The sequence below is a fragment of the Hemitrygon akajei genome, chromosome 24 (genome assembly GCF_048418815.1).
Source record: "Hemitrygon akajei chromosome 24, sHemAka1.3, whole genome shotgun sequence".
Lineage (NCBI taxonomy): Eukaryota > Metazoa > Chordata > Chondrichthyes > Myliobatiformes > Dasyatidae > Hemitrygon > Hemitrygon akajei.
In genome coordinates, this window is record NC_133147.1 from 17948679 (window position 1) to 17962256 (window position 13578).

The window sequence follows — 13578 nt, forward strand, 5'->3', positions numbered from 1 at the left end:
CTTATCAGATTACCCCCTTCTCAAGCCCCTGTATCTCTTTTACTAATCAGCTTCCCAGCTCTTTACTTCACCCCTTCCCCCTCCCCCAGTTTCGCCTATCGCCTGCCATCTTGTATTTCTTCCTCCCCTCCCCCACCACCTTCTTACTCTCATTTCTCCTCTTCCTTTCCCGTCCTGAAGAAGGGTCTTGGCTTGAAATGTCGACTGTCTTTCCATTTGCATAGATGCTGCCTGATCTGCTGAGTTCCTCCAGCATTTTGTCTGTGTTGCTAAGTTTAACTCGACTGAGTTAATGCATTTTCATTTCCTTTCCACCTCTGGGACTTCTCTACTTCTGAGAAGTCCTGTGACTTCTCCACTTTCTTGCCAGTACTTATTGTCTCCTTATTTCCAACACATGGACTTGTCATCTTCTTTCACACTAAATATGTTTCCTCTCTTTCAGCTTCTCTAATCTGTACTTTGTGCACTCTCCCTCTGCTCTTCGAACACTTCCTCAGGAGTAACCACTGGCTGCTACATTTCTGCAGTGAGATCTTTCCACTGCCTTGCCACCGTACCCTGGAACTGAGCTGGACATCGCTCTTCCTTGCCAATATGTCCTCTCTGACGTTTCCATAAAACCAGCTCGAGTTGCTTTATAACACAGAAGAATACAACACTGGAGCAGGCCATTCGGCCCACAGTGTTGTGCTGAACCAGCTAAAAAAGCAATTGAAAAACACCCAAACACTATTCCACTGTTCTGGAAGCAGGAGGAAAAATACATCTAGTTGTTATAGGAAGAAGAACGGCTTGTTATTCCTGCAAGGTTAATGAAAATACTGTGTTTGTATTGTTTTTGGATACTTCAGTGAATCAAAAAGAGATGAGCATCGATGGTAATTGAAACTTCTTGTGCTTTTGAAATGAGGCAAGGGGATTCCTGCGGAAGGGTTTTGGCCCAAAGCGTTGACTGTACTTTTTTCCATAGATGCTGCCTGGCCTGCTGAGTTCCTCCAGCATTTTGTGTGTGTGTGTTGCTTTGGATTTCCAGCCTCTGCAGATTTCCTCTTGAATGGGATTCTTCCAATATTTGATGTAATCGGTGTGGAAGCTGATGATGGGTGTCACTCTGACGCAGGAATGTTTTACATGAAAGATGTATTCAAAACACGTGACATTATTTTCCAAGGTACACAGACCAAAATCCATTACTTGGCCGTAGAAATATGACTTGCAAGCTACAAATCCCAAGGTATTAAGAAAGGTAATCAAAATATTAAAGGTTTAAATTTAGTTACATTCATTGGCTGAACTGGTTAAATATTAGGTCTATTAATTTATTGGTTACCTGAGAACAAGGTAAGTCTTCATTAAAGTGTATCTTTTAAATGGCTAAAACCCTTTATTTTGTGATATATTTATATTCCTATGGTAAATGGTTAATTATCAAATGGGCTTTTATTTTTAATGCACCAAATTCAAGTATTTGATGTAATACCAAAAAATCTTACATTGTGCACTGGGTATTGTCTTGCTTCCATATCCAATCATTTGAAACACTCCCCCCCCCCCCCCATTCTCTTGGTTATTTGTTGCATTTTGGACAGTTTTTTAAAAAATCCAGCTAAATTCCCACTGTTTTACTCAACACTTGTTACAACCGAGCCAATTGTATCTGCTTTAAATTATTGCTCGACAACATTTGGGCTCAGCTTGGTGCGGACCGAGTGTGATGGAAAGGGAAGTTTTATTTTCAGCTACTGTATCTGAAGGAGAGAACTTCTCCATTAAGTGTGAACTTTTCCACACCTTGTTTCAGTCTAACCTTCTGTGAACTTTTTCCCGCAATCTTTTGTTTCGCGATTCTCCAGCAAAGCTGGTGCGAGGCCCAAGGGGGTCTTATGTTTCAAGCTCCAGTTGATTGTAATTTGACTGAACTGAACTGTGCTGAAAGATAACTTTTGTGCTTTGTATTCTGCGTTCTTATCCTTTTTTTTGGTTGCCATTCACATGTTTTTTTTTGTGCTTGGGGGCGGGGTTTGATGTTTGAAGTTTTTCTTTGAACTGGTTGTTTCCACGGTGTTTCTTTGTTTCGTGGCTGTCTGTGGAGAAGACGAATCTCAGGGTTGTATCCTGCATACACACTTTGATAATAAATGCACTTTGAATCTTCGAATGTACAAGCCAACAAAACGATGTTCCTCTGGACCCGCACAACGTGTATCACACACAGAGAGGAGATCTTATAAAAACATATAAAATTATGAAAGGGATAGATAAGATAGAGGCAGGAAAGTTGTTTCCACTGGCAGGTGAGACTAGAACTAGGGGATATAGCCTCAAGATTCGGGGGACTAGATTTAGGACGGAGATGAGGAGGAACTGCTTTTCCCCAGAGAGTGGTGAATCTGTGGAATTCTCTGCCCAATGAGGCAGTGGAGGCTACCTCAGTAAATATATTTAAGATAAGGTTGGGTAGCTGTTTTGCATAGTCAGGGAATTAAGGGTTATGGGAAAAAGGCAGGTAGGTGGAGATGAGTCCATGGCCAGATCAGCCACGATCTTATTGAATGGCGGAGCAGGCTCGACGGGCCAGATGGCCGACTCCTGCTCCGATTTCTTATGTTCTTATGTAGAACATAAACCAAAATATTATACTATAAGTTAATAAAATATAATTCAAAACACGTAGTAAAGTGCATTACAGGTTAACAGTACAGTAAGCATCAGGCTGTCCTAGTGATGAGACCGCGGTGGGGACAGGGAATTCATTAGTCTCACAGCCTGAGGGGAGAAGCTGTAACCCAGTCTGGTAGTCCTAGTCCTGATGCTTTGGTACCTCCTCCCTGATGGTGGTAGGTCAGCGAGAGTGAGAGATTTGTGGCAGGGATTCTCAACAATGTTTTAGGCCCTTCGTCTGCGACGCTCCCAGTAAATTTCACAAATGTGTGTTTGGGGGGTGGGGGAGACCCTGATGATCCTCCAAGTGGTTTCTGCTGTCCTTTGTAGGGTCCTGTGGTTCTGTACCACACAATGATGCAGGCAGACAGGACACTCTCGATCGTGTTCTTGTAGAAAGTTTTTAGAATGGGGATGGGGACCCTTGCATCACATCTCAATCCCCTCAGAAGGTTTAGATGCTGCTGTGCCTTCTTGACTCATGAGGAGGGTTTGTGTGTCCTGGTTAGATTGTACGTTATGTGCATACCAAGGAGCTTTCTGCCTTCCAGAAATTCGCAACCATCTTTTTTTCCCCTTTGTTGTCCGTGTTGAGGCTCGGATTGCTGGACTCGCACCATTTGACAAGCTTCTCCACCTCCTCCCTGGATGCTGACTCCTCGTTGTTGCTGATGAGGCCGGCCACTGTGGTTTCATCAGTGAACTTGAGGATGTGATTTGAGCTGCGTCTGGCAGTGCGGTCGTGGGTCAGCAGCGGACAGAGCGCACAGCCCTGGGGTGGAGGGGGAGGTGTGATGGAGCTTGAGATGTTGCTGCCAACTTCGACCGTCTGGGATATTTCCATCAAGAGGTCGAAGATCCAGTTACAGAGAGAGGTGTTGAGTTCCATTGAGGACAGTTTACCCACCAGCCTCTGAGGTGGAAGTTGAGTGAAGTTATCCCCTTTGGTTCAAGAGCCTGATGGCTGAGGGGTAATAATTGTTCCTCAACCTGGTGGTGTGAGTCCAGAGGCTCCTGTACCACTTTCCTGATGGCAGCAGCGAGAAGAGAGCAAGACCTGGGCGGTGGGGGCTCCTGATGATGGATGCTGCTTTCCTGCAACAACGCGCCATGTAGATGTGCTTAATGGAGGGATGGGTGGGGGGGGGGGGGTTTACCCAGGATGGACTGGAGTATATCCATTACCGTTTGTAAGGTTTCCCATTCAAGGGCATTGGTGTTTCCATTCCAGGCTGTGATGCAGCCAATCGGTATACTCTCCACCACACTTCTTTAGAAGTTTGTCAAAGTTTTAGATGTCAAGCCAATTCTTTGCAAACTCCTAACTTGCATGCTGGGCCCAGGACAGGTTCTGTGAAATGATAATATCCTCTCCACTTCTGATCCTCCCATGAGGACTGGCTCATGGACCTCTGGGTTCCTCCTCCTGAGGTCAATAATCAGCTCTGTGGTCTTGCTGACATTGAGTGAGAGGATCTTGTTCTGACACCACTCAGCCAGATTTTCAATCTCCCTCCTATATGCCGATTTGTCACCATCTTTGATTCGGAATACGACAACGGTGCCACTAGCAAACTTGAATATGGGATTGGAGCTGTGCTTAGCCGCACAGTCATACGTATGAAATGAGCAGAGCAGGGAGCTAAGCCCTGTGGTGCACCTTTGCTGATGGAGATGTTGTTGCCAATCTGAACTGACTGGGGTCTGCAAGTGAGGATATCAAGGATCCAGTTGCACAAGGAGGTTTAAAGCGTATTGATTAGTTTTTGAGGGGACGATGGTATTGAATGCCGAGCTGTAGTCAATAAGGAGCATCCTTTGTATCTTTGCTCTCCAGAAGTTCCAGGGTTGAGTGAAGAGCCAATGAAACGGCATCTGCTGCGGATCTGTTGCTCCGGTTATCAAATTGGAGCAGATCCAATTCCCTTCTGGGGCAGGTGTTGATATGTTTGATATGTATCCACATGTACAGGTGCGGATGTAAATACTACTGGATGATAATAAACGAGCTACAAGTTTTCCAATGAATTTACTTGTTGGATCAGATAATATCTGCATTTTATAGAACAAAAAACTTTAATGTGTTCAATCTGTTTAGTGGTTGTACAAATCAATACCACTAGAGGTAATTCAAAACTGTGGTTCTTAACAGTAGGGCTGTTTTTGTTGCTGCTATCCTATTTCTAAATGCAGAGCCATACTTTAACACAATTATCAAATTGCAGCTGATTTCCTCATTAGAAGAACAAGTGGGAATATTAGCATATTAAAATAAGGATCAAGTTTGGCAGCACATGAGGACTGGCGTAGCTGGTTTTCACCCAATGAGTAACGTTCATTTTGCGGCACCTCCTGAGTATTAGGAGCTGCAGTTGGGTAAAGCAGAAGCTGAGTTTATGTTATTAAAGCCAGGGGAAACTTCTTCACTCAGAGAGTGGTGAGAGTGTGGAACGAGCTGCCAGCACAAGTGGTCCATGCGAACTTGATTTCAATGTTGAAGAGAAGTTTAGATAGGTACATGAATGGGAGGGGTCTGGAGGGATATGGTCCCAATGCAGGTTGATGGGAATAGGCAATTTTAATGGTTTCAGCATGGATTGGATGGGCTGAAGGGCCTGTTTCTGTGCTGTACCTTTCTATGACTCTATAAAGGACGTTGCCTTCTCCAAAACTTCACTGCTGCGTTGATCTTTTCTGTGCCTCACGTGGTGGAGTTTCAGCTTTCATTAAAGTTTGAGCAAACTAACTTTTAAAATTCATTTCTTTTAATAGAGGATTTTAGCTTTTGGCATTTTTGAAGAAATCAGGCGGAGGTCTTTCAGGTTGATTATGTTTAGAAGCAATATAACTTTCATATGTTGTTTTGAGTTGGGCTTCAAAAGATTTTGCAAGGCAAGCTGATAGCAATTATACATGACTGAATCCAGCTCAGAACCTCAAATAGTCCGGCGACAGAGGAAGCCAATTTATTTTTTTCACGTTCACTGGCTCTTTGAAACCACTATTCAGTTTCACTCAGTCCGCTCTCCAGTCCTCATCCCTTTTCAAATAAATATCCAACTCTGTAAGAACGTTTTATGAAGCACACCACTTCCGCTGTCCTGAAAAGGATTATCAGCCCGAAATGTTGACTGCTTATTCATCTCCATAGACGCTGCCTGACCTGCTGAGTCCCTCCGGCGTTTTACGTGTGTTGTTTTGGATTTCCAGCGTCTGCAGACTTTCTCATGTCTTGTGGTTTACTTTGCTTTAATTTAGCCATTCCGGAAGGAGTCTCTGTACATTTTCCCGGTGGAATTTGTGGCTTTTCCCCAGGTGTTCCGGTTTCCAGTCCAAAGACTTATTGGGTAGGTGATCATTGACAGACAGACAGACAGACATACTTTATTGATCCCGAGGGAAATTGGGTTTCATTACAGCCGCACCAATCAAGAATAGTGAAGAAATATAAAACCATAAATAATTAAATAATAATAAGTTAATCATGCCAAGTGGAAATAAGTCCAGGAGCAGCCTATTGGCCCAGGGTGTCTGACACTCCGAGGGAGGAGTTGTAAAGTTTGATGGCCACAGGCAGGAATGACTTCCTATGACGCTCAGTGTTACATCTCGGTGGAATGAGTCTCTGGCTGAATGTACTCCTGTGCCTAACCAGTACATTATGGAGTGGATGGGAGTCATTGTCCAAGATGGCATGCAACTTGGACAGCATCCTCTTTTCAGACACCACCGTCAGAGAGTCCAGTTCCACCCCCACAACATCACTGGCCTTACCGAATAATCAATTATGTAATCCATTATGAAACACTGAGGATCAAATAAGTAATCAATTCCTTAAATTAAGCCTGTAATCCCTCAGCTGCTACCTTGCTACTGAACACCCCTGCCCCCATGCCCCCTTTATCTTTATTACCCCTTTAGAAACTCCTAATGCCCACACTGGGAGCGACTGGTACAGACAGATGTAAATAGGTGTACAATAAAGCCTGAACTTCCACAAGGGACATATTAAAGAAAATCACTACTACAATTTTTATGTATTGTACATACGTGTGAACATCTCCCTTGCACATAAATCTGAACTGCTGGAAACACCTTAGTAGGCTTGTCACTAAAAAGTAGAAATTACAAATTCAGCTTTTGGATTTAAATTCGAAGCTTTTAACCACCATTTCATCATGGCTGATCCATTCTCCCTCTCAGCCCCAATCTCCTGTAGGCCTTCATGCCCTGACCAATCAAAAGTCCATCAACTTCTGCTTTAAGAATATGCAATGACTTGATTTCCACCGCCATCCTGTGGCAGTGAATTCCACAGATTCGCCACTCTCTGGCTAAAGGAATTCCTCCTCTTCTCCATTCTAAATGGGCGTCCCTCTATTCCCAACCTGGGGTCCACAGGCCCCTTGGTTAATGGTCGGGGCCCATGGCATAAAAATCATCTGAGTCTCTGGTCCCACCGTAGGAAACATCCACTCTATCCAGGCCTTTCAACATTCGATCGGTATGATTTATGAAGTCTATTTGCTACTGTGAATTAGAGTTTCATGGCAGACATATAGGGGCTAACCCGGCAGGAAGTCATCTTAGCCACTGGATAAATACACTGCAGAGTAAGAAATGAAAAAGGCCCAAAACTGACACTTGTCAAAGAATTAACTGTAGACTAGTGGCCTCGGTGTAAGCTGGTAATCACTAACAGAAGCTTCCTTAAACAGAATGGTGGTGCATGGAACATCCTGTGCTGGTACAGGCAGATACATTAGGGGCATCTAATAGCCTCATAGACCTCCATTTAAAAAAAAATCATCCTTGTGGGTATAGAGGAGGGAAGGGTTAGATTGATCTTAGAATCAGCACCACGTTGTGGGATGCAGGACCTGTTGTTCTACGTTCAGTTGGTGCAGATTGTGAACTTAAATCAATAAGTCTGCCAGTATCATGTAATAGTGGGCAAATAAGAATTAAATTAAATTGAATTGAATTGACTTTATTACTTACATCCTTCATATACATGAGTACAAATCTTTACGTCTCTGTCTAAATGTAGAATGTGCAATTTATAGTGATTTATAATAAATATTATATGTATAACAGGATAGTCAATATAACATTGAATTGTGTCAGCATGAGTTAATCAGTCTGATGGCCTGGTGGAAGAAGCTGTCCAGGAGCCTATTGGTCCTGGCTTTAATGCTACGGTACCGTTTCCCGAATGGTAGCAGCTGGAACAGTTTGTGGTCGGGGTGACTTGGGTCCCCAAAGATCCTTCAGGCCCTTTTTACACACCTGTCTTTGTATATGTCCTGAATAGTGGGAAGTTCACATCTATAGATGCGCTGGGCTGTCCGCACCACTCTCTGCAGAGTCCTACGACCAAGGGATGTACAGTTCCCATACCAGGCAGTGATGCAGCCAGTCAGGATGCTCTCAATCATGCCCCTATTAGAAAATTCTTAGAATTTTGGGGGCCATACCAAACTTCTTCAACTGTCTGAGGTGAAAGAGGCACTGCTGTGCCTTTTTCACCACACAGCTGGTGTGTACAGACCACGTGAGATCCTCGGTGATGTTTATGCTGAGGAACTTAAAGCTGTTCACCCTCTCAACCCCAGATCCATTGATGTCAATAGGGGTTATCCTGTCTCCATTCCTCCTGTAGTCCAAAACCAGCTCCTTCAATTTTGCGACATTGAGGGAAGAGGTTGTTTTCTTGACAGCACTATGTCAGGGTGATGACTTTTTCTCTGTAGGATGCCTCGTTATTATTTGAGATTAGGCCAACCAGTCTCATATCGTCATCAAGTTTAATTAGCAGATTGGAGCTGTGGGTGGCAATGGGTGTACAGAAAGTAAAGGAGGGGACTTAGTACACAGCCCTGAGGGGCTCCTGTGATGAGTGTTAGAGGGGCAGAGGTGAGGGAGTCCAGTCTTACCACCCACCGGTGATCTGACAGGAAGTCCAGGATCCAGCTACACAAGGCAGGATGAAGGCCGAGGTCTCTGAGCTTGTCGGGCCTGGAGGGAATAATGGTGTTGAATGCTGAACTGTAGTCTAAGAACAGCATTCTAAGAGAGAAAAGTACAGAGAAAGCAAATTAAAAGGGATTTCCCCTTTCTCAAAGCATCCATTTTTATTTGGATCTAGATACATGGACACCAGTGTCTGATCGTTTGTCGTAAAGACCATTAGCAGAGGGTCCATAATTCTAGGCGGCGATGACCAGGCAATTCCTGTCATTTAAACTTTTTAACCTCCTTATTACAAGTAACAAACTGATCTTTCAGAACGCATTTCGGGACTGCATTAGTCTTCTAGAGAAATTACCTGGAGAAACGGTTGTAAATTCCTTTCATCTTCGAAGAAACAACTTGAGTAAATTGACCATTGATTTCTTTTGTGTCATGTGCCCAGATACAGAAGAAAAGTTCTTACAGATATATCATCATTATACACCAATGTTCATGAACCACTCATGGGTCACTTCTCAATGAAGAGCATTGCAATTCAACCCAAATCCATACTCAGCAAACTCACAAATGCCCACACGTTGCAGGGCTGTTATTATAGAAATTACCTGCACACATGGCACTCACTTTCTTTAAGCCAGAGATCCACAAAGCCAACTGTGGGTTCTACTGCTTGTGTGGCTGAGGTAATTATGTTCTGGTCAGATTCTGACCAGTACACACAAACCCAGTTCTCTAGTGATCAACAGTTTCTCATCTTACTTTCCCATCCTGGTGGTCAGGAACAACCAACTCAAAATTAACACTCCAAAGTAAATTTAGAATTGGAGGCATGCCAGAGTATTCTGCAGCAGTTCTCTGATGACTCAGCAACGGTTGGGTGTATAAAGAAAGGACGGGAGGATGAATACAGGGTCTCAGTGGAGGAATTTGTCAAAAAGTACAAGTTGAATCATCTGCAGTTCAACATCAGTAAGACAAAGGAGATGGTGATGGACCGTAGGAAGACTAAGCTTCCCTGTTACTATTGATGATGAGGGACATGGATGTAGTGAGGACCTACAAGTACCTGGGGGTACACATGGATGACAGACTTGAGCGGAGCACCAACACAGAGGCTGTGCACAAGAAGGGCCAGAGTTGCCTCTATTTCCAGAGGTCCTTTGGAGTATGCAGGCCTCTCCTTCACATGTTCTACCAGTCTGTTGTGACCAGTACAATCTTCTATGTGGAGGTATGTTGGGGGCAATGGCATTAACACAGGTGATGCCAATAGGCTCAATAAGCTGATTAGAAAGGCTGGCTCTGTTACAGGAATCAAACTGGACACACTAGAGGCTGTGGCAAAGGACCCTATGGAAAATCCTGGCGATTCTGGACAATGTTTCTCAGCCTCTGCATGCCACCTTGGCTGATCAGAGAAGCACTTGTAGTAATAGACTAAGACAACTGCTCTGCTCCGAAGAGCGCTATATGAGGTCATTCTTACCCTCGGGCATTAGGTTTTATGAGTCAACCTACAGCCGGGGAAGTAATGACCTCCACCTGTTAGACTGTTAGCAGAATAGGCCATTTGGCCCATCAAGTCTGCTCCACCATTCAATCATGGGCTGATCCAATTCTTCCAGTCATCCCCACTCCCCTGCCTTCTCCCCATACCCTTTGATGCCCTGGCTAATCAAGAACCTATCTATCTCCGCCTTAAATACATCCAATGACTTGGCTTCCCCAGCCTCTCATGGCAATAAATTCCACAGATTTACCTGTAGTCCGCATCACTGCTGTTCAGAGTCCTCTGCAACAGAACTCACACGTGACTCTCTGGCAGCTGGTGCCTGTGGGAGACCTTCTGCCTCCCACTTGGAACAGATGAGGTGGACCCAGCACTGATCACCTCTCCCAGTTTTGCACAGTGCCAGTGTCCAAGCTGATAATTAAAGTGTGCCTTTATCTTCACTCTCTTCTCACTCCTACCGCTGTTTGACCAGGCATGCTGTACAAGTACTATCTTGTAAAACGTAGAGAGAGGTGATCTGCAATCTGCAAGGCACAACAGAAATTTGGTGGGATGCCATGTTTATCTACTCTTTTTGCCCTGCAATCGCCCATGGATTCAGAAACTTTAAGCACCAAGAAAATTCCTAAGGAGAGGACCGCAAGCACAAGCGGCCTCCAGCAAGACCAGGGACTTGCTGAGGCAGGGCCTCGATCAACTCCATTTCTCACTGATCAAAGCATCGAGGAAGATTGAAACATGGAGGCGAATGCAGAGGAGGTCAGGTTGGCGATCGCTCTCCACGGAGGCCACGGGTTGGCGGTCACTCTCTACAGAAGGACCGAGTTTGAGCAGTCGCTCTCCTTGATGCTGATGGAAGATGCTTTCGAAATTCTGAGATTTACATCGATGGTGTGGACTGTAGTTCATATTGGACTCCTCCTTTCTTGTTGCCGATTGGCGGGTTGGTGGCTTGATGTGCTTGTGGGCAATATGTTAGTTTTTGTGTGAGAAAAGGTAGGAGATTTGTGGCCATAATGTTCTTGTTGGTGTTTTTACACGTGGGAATCTGTTAGTTTTTTTGTGAGAGAGAGAAGGTTGGGGGTTTGATGTTATTGTCATTGTCCCCCCCCCCACCCCATGGGCGATGTTAGTTATTTGCGAAGGATGTGTTGGGGGCTTGGGGCTTAAGAGTTGTTTTTTTTTTGTGCGGGGTGTGGGGGGGGGGGGGGGTTTGATGTCCTTTCTTTTAACAACTTCCACAATTTCCCTGCATCTCGTGGCTATCTGGAGAAGACCATTCTGAGCTGCATTCTGCACATATATTTTGACAATCATCTTTGAACTTTGCACTGTTGCCTGCAATGGAGCAAGGCAGCTGCTCTTCTGTTGGTGTGCCACCTCATCCTGCAAGGGAACGTGCGCTTAGGTAACGTCCGTCATAGTTGAATAACTGAAGTGTATGCAAACTTGATGTCCGATTGTTCAATGCAGCGTGTAAATCCCAGTACTAGCTCCGATTTTCACAAACAGGATTGTGTTACATTAATCAATGCTTGAGGTGAGTGATGCTGTTGGAATGTAGTGTTTGTAGATTTATCTAATGGCCATGTGAGGTTATTTATCATACTACATAGAGCTTAATGTAAACCATTGCCTGTCGAAGTTATCAACTCATAAATATATCCGCTTCAAGTACAAGAATGAGATCTTGGTTAAGCTACAGCTGCTATATTATGAGCAGTACTGGGTACCACACTCTAGGAAGAACTTGACTGCACAGGGAAGTCTACAGTGGGGATCCACCATGATAGCCTGGTATAGAATGTTTCAGTTATGAGGAGAAGCTGGAAGAGCTGGGCTTGTTTTCTTTGGAATGAAGTGGGGGGGGGGGGGGGGGGAAGGTGAGCTCCTAATGGAGCTGTCCAAAATTGAAAGGCACAAATTTTATTTATTTCAAGATACAGCACGGAGAAGGCCCTTCCAGTGCCTAGAGCCGTGCTGTCCTGACAACCCTGATTTAACCTTAACCCAGGGGTTCCCTATCTGGGGTTCACAGACCTCTTGGTTAATGGTAAGGGCCCATGGCATAAAGGTTTGGATCTCCTGCCCTAACCTAATCAAAGGACAATTTTCAGTGGCCAGTTAACCTAGCCGGTAAGTCTTTGGAGTGTGGGAGCACCTGGGGAAAATGCGTGCTTTCCACAGGGAGGACATACAGAGAACGCTAGATTGAACTACGATGCTCTAAGCTGTAATAGCATCACGCTAACCGCTACCCTACCATGGTGCCCAGATGGGGTAAGATAGAAGCTGTTCTCCCACAACAGAGGTGGCTAACATCAGAGAGCATAGGTTCAAAGGTGTGAGTAGGAGGGGCTGACGGGGTCAGAGGAAGAATTCTTTTCATCCAGAGGGTAGTTGTAATGGGAACACAGTGCCCGAGAAGCCAGTGGAGGCAATATTCAAGCATTATCTGGCCAAGTACTTAAATTGTGAAGGCATTACAGGCTACAGACCAAATTCTGGTAAATGGGATGGTGGAGATATGATTGGGAAGGACACAATAGACATAAGGAGCTGCACCTGTGCTGTGTCTCCATCATTGATCCCAACTTTTCATTACAAATGAAATTACTTGTATTTTAGTTTCCAAGTTGCAATTGGGAGCTTTAAACCCATTGTCCTAGGGAATAATCAAGCCCGTGGACAACAGTCCATGAACTTATCTGGTGCTTCTGTACCTTCACTCTGTATGCACAGAAAGATTCTTGCTCTCCCATGCAAGTATTTTACCTCCTCCACCAAAGTACAACTCTGAAGAACCTTGTTACCCACACCGTACGGAGTGCTATGCTAATTTTGAATGCCCTCAGATAAGTTTCACTTGTAAGAACACCTGCCTATCCCTGCTACAGCCTCCCTTTAATGTACCCACCCCTTCAAAAACCTATAAGCTGGTTCTAACTGACATCCTTACGAAAAGGCATGAAGCCCATGAACAACATCAGCACTCTGTGCATTGCCGTCACGTAAGAAAGCACAGAGGAAGAAAATTGGTGTCTTGCCTAAATAGTTTTTAAAAAGGGATGGTTCAGGTTTATCAACTGTTAATTCTGGCCTATAAATACTAAAGCAGGATAAATACCTCACAGGTGTTTTCAGTTTGTAGTTTCCACCTATTTAAATATGCACAATCAACATTGGGGCTTCCAGCACAACTTGAACCTATTAAATGCTTCAGGGCAAAGAGAACAGGAATTTAATACACATTCATTTCTGTGCAGTCAGATTATTTATAAGTTAGGTCACAATTTCCATGATAAAAACCAAAGTGCAATACATAAATGTTAGCCAACCAACTCCGATTATCAGATGGAACAGCACGAACAGTGCTTCAAGACACTGATCTTCAACTCACTGTTAATAAACTGTAAAGCCACATTGAT